Genomic DNA, 12,058 nt, shown 5'->3' with positions numbered 1-12,058 from the left:
CATTTCTCTAATGACCGGTGATGATGAGCATTTTTTCTTATGTTTTTTGGCCTCATATATGTCTTCTTTTGAAAAGTGTCCCTTCATGTCCTCTGCCCACTTTTGAATGTGTTTGTTTGATATTTTCTTGTAAATCTGTTTTAGTTCTTTGTAGGTTCTGGATATTAGCCCTTTGTCAGATGGGTAGATTGCAAAAATTTTCTCCCATTCTGTTGGTTGCCAGTTTACTCTAATTATTCCTTTTGCTGTACAGAAGCTCTGGAGTTTAATTAGATCCGATTTGTCTATTTTGGCTTTTGTTGCCAATGATTTTAGTGTTTTAGTAATGAAGTCCTTGCCTATGCCTATGTCTTGAATCGTTTTGCCTAGGTTTTCTTCTAGGGCTTTTATGGTGTTAGGTCTCATGTTTAAGTCTTTAATCCATCTGGAGTTAATTTTAGTGTAAGGTTTCAAGAAGCAGTCCAGTTTCTGCTTTCTGCACATGGCTAGCCAGTTATCCCAGCATCATTTATTAAGCAGGGAATCCTTTCCCCGTTGCTTGTTTTTGTCAGGTTTGTCAAAGATCAGATGGTTGTAGATGTGTGGCATTGCCTCTGAGGTCTCAGTTCTGTTTCATTGGTCTATATCTCTGTTTTGGTACCAGTATCATGCTGTTTTGATTACTGTAGCCTTATAGTATAGTGTGAAGTCAAGTAGCATGATGCCTCCAGCTTTGTTCTTTTTGTTTAGGATTGTCTTGGCTATGAAGGCTCTTTTTTGGTTCCATATGAAGTTTAAGGTGGTTTTGTCCAGTTATGTGAAGAAGGTCATAGGTGGCTTAATGGGGATAGTGTTGAATCTGTAAATTACTTTGGGCAGTATGGCCATTTTCACAATATTGATTATTCCTAACCATGAGCATGGAATGTTTTTCCATCTGTTTGTATCCTCTCTTATTTCCTTGAGCAGTGTTTCGTAGTTCTCCCTCAGGAGCTCCTTTACATCCTTTGTTAGTAGTATTCCTAGGTATTTTATTCTCTTTGTAGCAATTGTGAATGGGAGTTCACGCTTGATTTGGTTCTCGTTTAGTCTGTTATTGATGTATAGGAATGCTTGTGATTACTGCACATTGATTTTGTATCCTGAGACTTTCAGGAGATTTTGGGCTCAGACAATGGTGTATTCTAAATATATAATCATGTCATCTGCAAATAGAGACAATTTTACTTCCCCCTTTCCTAACTTAATACCTTTATTTCTTTCTCTTGCCTGATTGCTCTGGCTAGAACTTCCAATACTATATTGAATAGGAGTGGTGAGAGAGGGCATCCTTGTCTAGTGCCAGATTTCAAAGGGAATGCTGCCAGTTTTTGTCCATTCAGTATGATATTGTCCATTCAGTTTGTCATAAATAACTTTTATTATTTTGAGATATGTTCCATCTATACCTAGTTTACTGAGAGTTTTTAGCATAAAGGGCTATTGAATTTTGTCATAGGCCTTCTCTGCGTCTATTGAGATAATCATGTGATTGTTGTCTTTGGTTCTGTTTATGTGTTGGATTAAGTTTATAGACTTGCGTATGTTGAACCAGCCTTGCATCCCCGGGATGAAGCCTACTTGATCATGGTGGATAAGCTTTTTGATGTGCTGTTGCAGTCGGCTTGTCAGTATTTTATTGAAGATTTTTGCATCTATGTTCATCGTGGATATTGGCCTGAAGTTTTCTTTTTTTGTTGAGTCTCTGCCGGGTTTTGGTATCAGGATGATGTTTGTCTCATAAAATGATTTGAGAAGGATTCCCTCTTTTCAGATTGTTTGGAATAGTTTCAGAAGGAGTGGTACCAGCTCCTTTCTGTAAGTTTGGTAGAAGTCAGCTGTGAACCCATCTAGATCTTGGCTTTTTTTGGTTGGCAGGCTCTTAATTGCTGCCTCAACTTCAGCCCTTGTTATTGGTCTATTCAGGGTTTCAACTTCTTCCTGGTTTAAGCTTGGGAGGGTGCAAGTGTCCAGGAATTTGTCCATTTCTTCCAGGTTTATTGATTTATGTAAATAGACTTGTTTGTAGTAATCTCTGATGGTAGTTTTTATTTCTGTGGAATCTGTGGTGATATCCCCTTTATAGGTTTTTATTGCATCTATTTGATTCTTCTCCTTTTTCTTTTTTATTAATCTGGCTGGCATTCGGTCTATTTTGTTGATGTTTTCAAAAAAAAATCAGCTCCTGGATTTATTGATTTTTTGAAGGGTTTTTTGTGTCTCTATCTCCTTCAGTTCTGCTCTGATCTTAGTTATTTCTTGTCTTCTGCTAGCTTTTGAGTTTTTTTTAATCTTGCTCCTCTATCTCTTTCAATTTTGATGATTGGGTGTCAAATTTAGACCTTTCCTTGCTTTTCATGTGGACATTTATTGCTATAAATTTTCCTCTAGACACTGCTTTAAATGTGTCCCAGAGATTCTGGTATGCTGTGTCTTCGTTCTCGTTGGTTTCAAAGAACATCTTTATTTCTGCCTTCATTTCATTTTTTGTCCAGTCGACAGTCAAGAGGCAGTTGTTCAGTTTCCATGAACTTGTGCAGTTCTGAGTTAGTTTCTTAATCCTGAGTACTAATTTGACTGCACTGTGGTCTGAGGGACTGTTTGTTATGATTTTCATTCTTTTGCATTTGCTGAGGAGTGATTTACTTCCAATTATGTGGTCAGTGTTAGAGTAGGTGTGATGTGGTGCTGAGAAGAATGTATATTCTGTGGATTTGGGATGGAGAGTTCTGTAAATGTCTATTAGGTTTGCTTGGTTCAGGTCTGAGTTCAAGTTCTGGATATACTTGTTAATTTTCTGTCTCACTGATGTGCCTAATATTGACAGTGGATTGTTAAAGTCTCCTGATAATAATATGTGGGAGTCTCAGTCTCTTTGTAGGTCATTAAGAACTTGCTTTATATATCTGGGTGCTCCTGTATTGGGTGCATATATATTTAGGATACTTAGCTCTTCTTGTTGCATTGATCCTTTTACCATTATGTAATGCCCTTCTTTGTCTCTTTTGATCTTTGTTGCTTTAAAGTCTATTTTATCTGAGACTAGGATTGCAACTCCTGCTTTTTTTTTTTTTCTCTCCATTTGCTAGGCAAATTTTTCTCCATACTTTTATTTTGAGCCTATGTGTGTCCTTGCATGTAAGATGGGTTTCCTGAATACAGCATATTGACGGGTCTTGGCTTTTTATCCAATTTGCCAGTGTGTGTCTTTTGAATGGGGCATTTAGCCCATTTACATTTAAGGTTAATATTGTTATGTGTGAATTTAATCCTGCCATTTTGATGCTAGCTGGTTGTTTTGTCTGTCGGTTGACACAGTTTCTTCATTGTGTTGATGGTCTTTACTATTTGGTACATTTTTGGAGTGGCTTGTACTGGTTGTTTCTTTCTATGTTTAGTGCTTCTTTCAGGAGCTCCTGTAAGGCAGTCCTGGTGGTGATGAAATCTCTCAGCAATTGCTTGTTCATAAAGTATTTTATTTCTCCTTTGCTTATGAAGCTTAGTTTGGCTGAATATGAAATTCTAGGTTGAAAGTTCTTTTCTTTATGGATGTTGAATATTGGCCCCCACTCTCTTTTGGCTTGTAGAGTTTCCTCCAAGAGATCCGCTGTGAGTCTGATTGGCTTCCCTTTGTGGGTAACCTGACTTTTCTCTCTGGCTACCCTTAGCATTTTTTCCTTCATTTCAACCCTGGTGAATCTGATGAGTATGTGCCTTGGGGTTGCTCCACTTGAGGTATATCTTTATGGTGTTGTCTGTATTTCCTGGACTTGAATGGTGGCCTGCCTTGCTAGGTTGGGGAAGTTCTCCTGGATAATATCCTGAAGAGTGTTTTCCAGCTTGGATTCATTCTCTTCGTCACATTCAGGTACACCTATCAAACATAGATTAGTTCTTTTCACATAATCCCATATTTCTTGGAGGCTTTGTTCATTTCTTTTCACTCTTTTTTCTCTAATCTTCCCGTCTCATTTATTTCATTGAGTTGATCTTCGATCTCTGATATCCTTTCTTCTGCTTGGTCGATTTAGCTATTGAAATTCATGCATGCTTTGCGAAGTTCTCTTGTTGTGTTTTTCAGCCCCATCAAGTCATTTATATTCTCTCCAAGCTCTTTATTCTCATTAGCATTTCATCAAACCTTTTTTCAAGGCTCTTAGTTTCTTTGCATTGGGTTAGAACATGTTCTTTTAGCTCAGATAAGTTTGTTATTACCCACCTTCTGAAGCCTGTTTCTGTCAATTTATCATACTCATTCTCCATCCAGCTTTGTTCCCTTCCTGGTGTGGAGTTATGATCCCTTGGATGAGGAGAGGCATTCTGGTTTTGGGTATTTTCATCCTTTTTGCACTGGTTTCTCCCCATCTTTGTGAATTTATCTACCTGTGGTCTTTGTAGTTGGTGACTTTCTGATGGGATCTCTGAGTGGAAGTCCTTTTTGTTGATGTTGCAGTTATTTCTTTCTTTGTTTTGGTTTTCCTTATAACCATCAGGCCCCTCTGCTGTAGGCCTGTTGGAGGTCCACTCCAGACCCTGCTTGCCTGGGGATCACCCGCAGCTACTGCAGAACAGTAAGGCTTGCTCCCAATTTCTTCTTCTTTTATCATCATCCCAGAAGGGTACCTGTAAGATGTCAGCCTGGGCTCTCCTTTACAAGGTTCTTTTTGGATATACAGGTGTCAGGGAGCTGCTTAAGGAGACAATCTGTCCCTTACAGGAGCTCAAGTGCTGAGCTGGGAGCTCCATTGTTCCATTCAGAGCTTCAGGCAGGTACATTTAAGTCTGCTGCAGTGGAACTCATAAACTCCTTTTTCCCCAGGGTCTCTGTCCTGGGAAGGTGGGGATTTATTTATAAGTTCCTGATGTGCTGCTGCCTTTTTTCAGAGATGCCCTCCCCAGCAAGGTGGTAGTCTAGCCACAGTCTGCCAGCAGAGGCATTACTGAGCTGCTGTAGGCTCTGCCCAACTGCTGTGTGAACTTCCTGTTAGAACGGCCTTGGTAATGGTGGTCTGCCTCAGTAAAGGCGGACTGCCTCGGTAAAGGCAGACTGCCTCGGTAATGGCGGACTGCCTCAGTAATAGCGCACTGCCTCAGTAATGGCTGATGCCCTTCCCCCTACTGAGCTGTACTGTCTCAGGTCCAGCTGTGCTTACTGTGAAACTCTCAATCCAGAGCATTTCAGATTGCTGGTCTTTGTTGAGGGGTGGGATGCACTGAGCCAGATCACCTGGCTCCCTGTTTCAGCCTCCTTTTTTTCAGTTGAATGGGCAGCTCTATCTCCCAGGTGTTCCAGGTACCTGTTGAAACAGCTGCCCAGATTTGTGCAAGTTTTTGTTTGGAGACCCATGGCACTGGCTGAAACAGCCATGCTGGAAACTCGTGGTGCTTTTCAGCCCAGAAATATCCTGGTCTGTGGGCAGTAAAAACTCATTTGGAAATGCAGTGATCACTCACCCTCTGCATTCTTCTTGCTGGGAACTGCACTCTGGAGCTGTTACTATTCTGCCATCCAGTAAGTAATTATTAAGTCATTAGAAACAAAATGTTTAGTGTAAAAGAAATGAAATGCAAATAGTATATCAAAGGAATTAAATAAAAATCTTTATAATATTAAACTTGATTAGAAACATCAGTGAGAACTCACTGAATTTTTCCCTTTAAAAGAAAAAACTTACTTTCAAGCTCTATTCTCCAGAAAAACCTAGAAACAAACTCAAAATCAATGAGCATCCCTAGCACACAGATCATGATCACTAAATAAAAACTCCCAGTGAAACAAACCAAGACTTATTAGGAAAATGGCTGACTTCAAGACTAGAAAAGGGAATTGTATGAGATGATCCTATAACACCTTGTCAAACCAGAAAATTGAAAACTTACTAAAGACCACACTCTTGTCAAAAGAGACAGGAGCAAACTTTAAGGAGCTCATATTTCCCACAGGGCAATTTGAGCATCAGAAAAAAATAATGATCACAGTGGATTAAAATGCATCAAATATATTTTTAAAGCCATGCATTCAGTTATACTAAAAAAAAAAGACTCATTGGACACCAATTCGTTTTTCAGAAAAATGGTAAATAATGAGAATTAACCCAATTTATTCTCCCACTCCTGTAGAAGTTGTTTTATGATGATCAGATAGTTAATGAGGAAAAGTTCTGCTATATAGAACAATTCCAGAAAATAAGTGCTGAAAGAATATAAAATTGGAAAATCTCTCCTGCATTCCCTAATAAAACAGTTAGCCTAGGCAATGATCATCAACAGCTGTTGAAATGCTTTGGCATAAGATAAGTGAGAAACTGGCTGGGCATGGTGGCTCATTCCTGTATCCCAGCACTTCGGGAGGCCAAGGCAGGCGGATCATGAGGTCAAGAGTTCAAGACCAGTCTGATCAAAATGGTGAAACCCCCATCTCTACTAAAACTACAAAAAGTGGCTGGGCATGGTGGCAGGCACCTGTAATCCCAGCTATTCAGGAGGCTGAGGCAGGAGAATCACTTGAACCTGGGCAGCAAATGTTGTAGTGAGCCAAGACGGCGCCGCTGCACTCCAGCCTGGGTGACAGAGACTCCATCTCAAAAAAAAAAGGAAAAAAAAAAAGATAAGTGGGAAACTTAATGAATCATGTTCCTAACACTTGAACCCATGATCAAAACGAGATGCTTGTAATGTGGTGCAATAAGAAATATCAATGGTGAAATATTTTTGCCAAAATATTAAATATCAGTGGGATCTAATCTCATTCAGTGGCTCTTAGCTGGGGTAATTTTGCCTGCAGGGCACATTAGGAAATGTCTAGAGGCATTTCTCGTTGTCACACTGGAGGCCAGTGCTATTGGCATCTAGTAGACAGAGGCTAGGGATGCTGCTAAACAACTTAGAACACAGAACAGTGCCCCCCACCCAACAAATAATTATCCAGTACTTATTGATAAGAGTGCTGAGGCTGAAAAACCCTGCTCTGAATTTACCAATTTGCAGGAAGTATGGGGCCCAAAGTACATACCAACCAAATGCAACCTTGTTTGAATCCTGAATCAAAATACAGGTGGTCCCTGACTTACAATTTTTTGATGTGCATTGAGTAGAAACCATTCTTTGAGTACCCATACAACCATCCTGTTTTTCACTTTCAGAACAGTACTCAATAAATTACATGAGCTATTAAACACCATTATAAAATAGGCTTTGTGTTAAATGGTTTTACCCAACTGTAGGTTTATGCAAATGTTCTAAGCATATTTAAGCACATAGCCAGGCTAAGTTACGATGTTCATAGCTTAGGTATATTAAATGTACTTTTGACTTGTAACATTTTCAATGTATGGTAGATTTACCAAGACATAACTCTGCTGTAAGTTGAGGAGCATCTGCAATTATAAATACACATTTATGATTCAGAGAAATTTGAACACTAACAACATGGAGAAATTGTTCATTTTTAGGTGTATTAATAGTATCATTCTTAGGCTAATAGGAAAACTCTTATCCCTTGTTAGAAATATACACTGAAGTGCTTTGAGATGAAATGCCATTATATCTGGGATTTACTTTTAAATAATGTATCCGATGTAAAGAGCAGGGAGGAAAGTGAAAGGGAGTTAGAGATAAAGCAACTTGGTCATATACTGATATTCACGGAACTGGGTGATCAGTACAGCTTCTACTTTTGTGTGTGTTTGAAAATAAACAATTAAAATACAATAAAATATTTTTATAAAATATTTTAACATTATGGACTTTTCATATGTGCATGAAACTTAGATTGGTTTTGGAAACAGTTACTTGGGAACTGGGAAGATGCTGTTCTCAGAAGCAATTCATCCACAGGGCATAATCCTCAAGGTCCTAATTTTCTGTGAAGCTGGTAAAGCCTTCTCCAATTTTTCCACCAAAGCACCCTTTAAGGCACATATTATTGTATCTATACATTTTTAGCCCCAGCTTTATTAAGGTATAATTGGCAAATTAAAAATGCATATGCTTATGGTGTACAAAGTGATGTTTTAATATATGTATATATTATGAAATGATTAAATCAAGGTAATTAATATATCCATTGCCTCACATATTGTCATCCTTGTTATGGGGAGAATATTTAGTATCTACCTCTTGCTGCACACTAGATTATCAGAACCTATTTATCATGTGTAGCTATAACTTGTACCCTTTGACCAACTTATCCCCATTTTATTTTAATATTCTTTAATATAGATTGTGTGTGTCAATTACAGCTACCTTCTTGCTACAGGATATTGCCCTGATCATATATCTACTCTTAGGGATGATTAGCTAATTTTATTAGAAAGGTCATACACTAGAAAAGACTAAAAGGTCTTTAGTCATTATTGTCTTCCTTCAATGTTGGAGCTTTTCTAATCAGCATAATGTTAGAAGTGGGTTTTTATTGGTGGGATTTGTGGCTGGTTAATTGATAAAAATTCAGCTTCCACTTGGGAAATTAGAAATATTTTATGGATGTTCTCCATGCTTACACAAAGAGGATGAGAGATTCTAGCGAGCTCTGGAAACTACATCCTTAGGAAAAGAGCCCTAGGCTAGATCCCTAAACTATGTTTACAGAGTAGTTCAATATTGTTTTGTGCCTGCTTTCAGACATGCTACTCTATGTGAATAGTAGAATTTGGTCTGGGACTTGCTTTTCTAATAACCTGATACAAGGTTATGAGAGAGTAATTAACCCTCATTACCACCAATCATTAACAACTCCCAATATATACCAAAAAGAAGTGAATAGTTGTGCATACTAAACTGGCTTGGACTGGTTCTCAACAACAGAAAAAGGAAATGCACTATCCAGTATAGCTGAGTCCTGGCCTACCATAAGAGTAAATTTATCTTGAAATTACATGCTTCATCTTTAAAATTCATGGCACATTACTCCATTGCTGACTCCCACTGAATCATGTCTTCAGTATTCAAGCCCTTTCCATGTTGACTCTAGGCGGGGGCATGTGATTTCCTTTGCCCAGTGGGGTATTAGCAAGTATAATGCAAACAGAAGTTTAGTAAATACTTTCACAATGAGCTTTGTCTTCCTGGAATTCTCTCTCTTGATGTCCTGAGCCACCATGTAAAAAGATTCAGCTACCCTAATGGAAAGACTGTGTGGAGAGAGACAGAGATGCCTGGTTAACCACCAGCTCCAGCTGCCCTTGCAGCTGAAGCACCAGTCACGTTAGTAAAGAAACCATTTCAAACACTCCATCTTTTTTTTTTCTTATATTTACTTTTTATTGAATTTGTTAAAGTTACAGAGTTCTTGCACTGCCAAAACATGCCTGAGAATTCAAACAAATGGTACAATGAACAGCCTCATCCACCCATCATGCAGTATTTTAAAACTTGATTCATGTACATTTTCATATTTTCACAATCTTTTGAAAAGTTATAACAAGAGTTGGAATTTAAATCTGCTGCAGGTCTTTGTTTTTTGAGTACAGTATGCCTTTACATCACACCTCCACTTATTCATCTCTGTTCATGCTTCAGTAACATAACCCCCAACAAAATTTTGCTCTGGAAAAACACATACTTTTCAGGAAAAATACACAGTTCAGCAATGAACGGAAGGTTTTGGTTTTTAAGTTTTTTGGTTCCCAAATAAAGTCTTCAGTTTACCAAGGATCCCATTTCTGATTTAGTCATTCAAACACTCTGTGTTAAATACTCTAGCTCCAGTGGTCACCAAGTGGAGCAGCAGAACTACCTGCACTGAGCCCAAAGTAAACTGGAGAACTTTAGGAAATAATAGCTTAACTTTTGGGAAATGATAACAACTTATCTTGTGGTTTTATATATCCCTTGGAATGCTATTAAATATCTTCCCTATACTCTAGCACCAGCCACCACAACATCACAGATAGGAAAGTTCATGTTATTCATTGCTCTAATCTGTGAAAAACTTCAGAAACTGAGGAAAAGTTAAGAAAAGAGACATGCCCAGGCATGGTGGTTCACACCTGCAATCCTAGCAGTTTGGGAAGACAAGGTGGGAGGATCACTTGAGCTCAGGAGTTTGAGACCAGCCTGGGCAACATAGTGAGACTACACCTCTATTAAAAAAAAAAAAAATAGAAAGAAAAGAGACAGTAAGTATAGGGTACGAAGTGCCTCCCAAGTTAGGCTATCCATCATTTAGGAAACACCACAGATATAAGGAGTAGTATAAGAATTCAGACAGTGGATATGGGTTAGGCCAAACCAGAAAAAGTTCCCCCACATGCTCTAGAGATAGTCTTTACTACCTTCTGGACAACTGAATTCCTTCTATCTTATTTTTATTTCCAGGCAACTTAGATCTCTTGGAAGTAGGGCTCCAAGTGAGAACATTTGGAAATGTGGTCAAGAAGAAGGCAAAAAGCTAGTATTAGGATGAATCAGTATATAAAAGAAATAACCATCTTGTACTGGTACCAAAACAGAGATATAGACCAATGGAACAGAACAGAGGCCTCAGAAGTAATGCCACACATCTACAACCATCTGATCTTTGACAAACTGGACAAAAACAAGCAATGGGGAAAGGAGTCCCTGTTTAATAAATCATGTTGGGAAAACTGGCTAGCCATGTACAGAAAGCAGAAACTAGACTCCTTCCTTACACCTTCTACAAAAATTAACTCCAGATGGATTAAAAATTTAAACATAAGACCTGACACCATAAAAACCCTAGAAGAAAACCTATGCAATACCATTCAGGACATAGGCACAGGCAAGGACTTCATGACTAGAACACTAAAAGCAATGGAAACAAAAGCCAAAATAGACAAATGGGATCTAATTAAAGTTAAGAGCTTCTGCACACCAAAAGAAACAATCATTAGAGTGAACCAGCAATCACCAGAATGGGAAAAAATTTTGCAAGCTACCCATCTGACAAAGGACTAGTACCTAGAATCTACAAAGAGCTAAAATAAACATACAAGAAAAAAAACAAACAACCCCATCAAAAAGTGGGCAAAAGATATGAACAGACACTTTTCAAAAGAAGACATTTATGTGGCCAACAAACATATGAAAAAATGCTTATCATCACTGGTTATTAGAGAAATGCAAACCAAAACTACATTGAGATACAATCTCACACCAGTTAGAATGGTGATCATTAAAAAATCTGGTGACAACAGATGCTGGAGAGGATGTAGAGAAATAGGAACACTTTTACACTGTTGGTGGGAGTGTAAATTAGTTCAACCATTGTGGAAGACACTGTGGCAATTCCTCAAGGATTTATGAATAGAAATACCATTTGACCCAGCAATCCCATTACTGGGTATATACTCAAAGAATAATATATTGATCTGTTATAAAGACACATGCACACATATGTTCATTGTGGCACTGTTTACAATAGCAAAAACTTGCAACCAAATCAACTGCCCATCAAAGATAGACTAGATAAAGAAAATGTGGCACATATACACCATGGAATACTATGCAGATGAGTTCATAGGGACTCATCTTTGACCCTACTTTGCAGGGACATGGATGAATCTGGAAACCATCATTCTCAGCAAACTGACACAAGAACAGAAAACCAAACATTCCATGTTCTCACTCATAAGTGGGTGTTGAACAATGAGAACACATGGACACAGGAAGGAGAACATCACACACTGTGTCTGTTGGAGGATGGGAGGCTAGGGGAGGGATAGCAGGGGGTGAGGAGATTGGAGAGGGATAACATTAGGAGAAATACCTAATGTAGGTGACGAGGGGATGAAGGCAGCAAACCACCATGGCATGTGTATACCTGTGTTACAATCCTGCAAGAGCTGCACGTGTACCCCAGAACTTAAAGTAAAATTTTTTTAAAAAATTAAAAAAGAAAGAAAGAAAGAACCATGATGGTAAGAAGCTGTATGTGTATTAAAGCATGCATACCCCCCAAAGTCCAACTCTACCTGACAACTCAATCACACAGGATACAGAAACTACAGCTGTACAACTACAGCTGCATTCTTTACCCAACTGCCCGAGAGTCTAATAGAAGGTCTACCTTGCTCAGGAT

The sequence above is a fragment of the Sapajus apella genome, unplaced genomic scaffold (assembly GCF_009761245.1).
Source record: "Sapajus apella isolate SASKATOON/1434 unplaced genomic scaffold, GSC_monkey_1.0 scaffold45, whole genome shotgun sequence".
Classification (NCBI taxonomy): Eukaryota; Metazoa; Chordata; class Mammalia; order Primates; family Cebidae; genus Sapajus; species Sapajus apella.
Note: the sequence above shows the minus strand (reverse complement) of the source record.